Here is a 3,064-nt window from a genome sequence, read left to right as displayed (position 1 = left end):
TGCTGTACCTATTTCTGGAGACCGGTGGTCTATACTTGGATGGATGGGATGCCAATCTTGTTTTTTTCGGGAGGGGTGGGGGGTGGGGGGGCACAAAGCGTTATTGTGTGATCGCAACGCGTTGGAGGTAGAATTTAAATGGGTGTGATGTTATTGCCGGCGTGGACAAGAGTCACAGATGACCATGTTTCCTCCAAAAAGATGGCGTGAAAGCTGTCCTGTGTATTTATAAGGAAAGAAAATGTGGTTCTCTGACATGATATCAGGGAGACTCCTTCTCACTTTCACGTGAAACATTCCAAGAGGAAGAATCCCCGTTTGAGGCCAGAGACTAACTGGGCGATTCTATCCTCACGTTTACCATCTATCTCCCTATGTTTACTACGCAAATAGAGGTTCCAAACAGTTATCGCACAAGTACAATTTCTTTCCTTATTAAAACTACACGTGTGCAGCTTCCAAAAACAAAGCAAAAATAAAGGAGAAGAAAGAAATAGATAAGACAGCTACACGGATATATCTATACCATACTGTAGGTGCTTGTGTGTCATGCATGCATTCTATGACTGGAAATAATCTTAAAAAAAAGAAAACTACTACTTTGAAACTCTTAACTCAACGGAAAGTTGCCAACCTCTCGTGTGAAGAATGACATCACACCAAATGAGCCCACCCTCCGATACAATGAAATAAAGTCGTAAAAGATCAAAATGTCATGGATGACGTCGTCAGGTGTTGCTTGGCCTTGGTCCCATTATGGAATGTGAAGATGTTCTGTGCTGCCACAAAATGTATCTAACTAGATTTATACTGTATAATCTATGTATGTTCCTCTTCCCTTTTTCAATAGTTTATCATGTTATACCATCAAATAAATTATATACATTGTACCTTGTGGGAATGGCGTTTGATATCGCAAGCAACAACATTTAAATGCTGTTACAATCACACTTTGAAAAAGAAAAAAAGTGTACGCTCTAGACCCATTCCGAACCTTGGTGGGCGTGGGCCATGGATATTGAGAAAACAGTCGTTTTAAACTTTCAATATCACTAAAGCACCAACAATAGCTATAGAGTATAGACGATCTAAAACTATATAACCGTGGTTAGCTATTCTGATTAAAGTTGAGCATTTTATTAACCCATTTTGGACTGATGTCGATAAAAGAAAAGGCTTCAAAATCCTGACAGTTTTCTGAAAAAACCTGCGTTTCTATGTCAGTGATTCTCAACTTTTTTCATGTCAAGGACCCCCAGAATCACATGTAATGGGCCGTCGACCCGCATCTGAAAATATGTTGTTCCAGAAGCAAAGATTTGAGTTAAAAACACTCACTGTGAAAGACATATTCAAAGATCATTTTCACGATTTTTTTGAAAAATAGCAGACATGCAAGCTTGTAGCGCGGCACTCGATGCCGCACTATGAGTAGTTCTGCTATTTTTCAACAGCTAAAGTATAACATGATGCTTGAAACACCAAAAGGGGTCCCCGCCCAAAACGTGTTAAGTGATAGCGGAGGATCTCTTTTGATGAAGCGGTAAGGGAATGATCTCACACACAGGAGCCCAGAGGGACCCCTGAAGACAGTGGATCAAAGAGGGAAAAGCCAACTGTTTGTTCCGCTCCCCACAGAGCTCTCTCTCTCTCTGCAGCCAAAGTGTAATGTAATGTTTACAAAGGGAGTTTCCTGCTGGAGAGATAATGATTCTAATTAGGCCATTTGGAAGAGGGTCAGAGGCGCCGGAGGGACCTGTGACGCTGAACTATTTCTGATTGTGCCGACGCAAGCTAGGGTTGTCAAACGTCCCTTAATTAATTGGCAGTGGTAGAGGTTCTCAAACTTTTTGTATTATTATTATTATTGCACCCGTTTCGGATGTTATCACCAGATAATCAAGGAAATGTTCGCAATCGGCACCTTAGAAATACCCCCAGTAGTACAGCAGATAATAGGAACGATCTTTCACTTGGTGACACAAGCGTGAAATTTGGCATGAACATTCCTCTGGGTCATCTCTAACTTTTTAAACTGAGCAAACAAAAAAGTCCAATACGGCGGTAATTTTTCAAGATGGCCGCCAAATGAATTTTTGGCGGTTCTGGACAACCGTGGGTCCGACCGGGCACTGCACTCCCTGGTGGGTGTGTGGAACGTGTGTGTCGAATGGCTTGAATCCTGTGGTAAGTGCTGGGAGATGATATTAGGTGTGTTGACAGAGAAAAACATCAAATGGTGGAAGATGAAGAAAGAACAATGCTGTGGCGCAGTTCAGGGAGGAGATAAGAAAGGCAGCCACAGTCATGAAGGAAGTAAGCAGGAGTAAAAAGGAGATGATGGGTAAGGCGAAGAGAGAGGTGGTGTGGGCTAAGAAGTGGTGAGGGCTAAGATAAAGTATATGAGATGTACAGTAAGTATATGAGATGTACAGTAAGTGTATGAGAGGTAAGGCAAAGAGAGATGGTGAGGGGGGGGGGGGGGGGGTGATTTGTACCAATTGGCTAGACAGTAGTGTAACAGGCCGTTAAGGTGAGTATAGAGATGGAAATGTTCTAGCAAGCGAAGCCAGTGTATTGAGAATACTATGGGGCATACAGACACATACCAGTGAGAGGGAGGATGTATAAGATGGTAGTGAGACCAGCCATGCTGTACGGTTGGAAACGGTGGCACTGATGAAAAGGAGGCACAGTTGGAGGCGGCAGAATTGAGGATGCCATGGTTCTCATTAGGAGTGAAAAGGAAGGACATTATCAGAAATGACTACATTAGAGGATCAGCCCAGGTTAGAAGGTGTGGGGACAAAGCAAGAGAGGTGAGGTTGAGATGGTTTTGGCATGTGAAAAGGATGGATGAAGGGTCCATTGGGAGAAGGATGCTGAAGATGTAGCTGCCAGGTAAGAGGATGGCCAAAGACGAGGTTTAAGGATGCTGTGAGAGATGACATGAAGGTGGCAGGTCACAGAGGAAGATGCAGAAAACGGAATCAAATGGGGTCCATGTGTTGTCCAGCCCTATGGAATGTAAAATGCATATGCTAATGAAAAGTATATGAGGGCG

The sequence above is a fragment of the Protomyctophum parallelum genome, assembly GCF_964188405.1.
Source record: "Protomyctophum parallelum genome assembly, chromosome: 23".
In the NCBI taxonomy this organism is placed as follows: Eukaryota; Metazoa; Chordata; class Actinopteri; order Myctophiformes; family Myctophidae; genus Protomyctophum; species Protomyctophum parallelum.
This window is presented reverse-complemented; position numbering follows the sequence as displayed.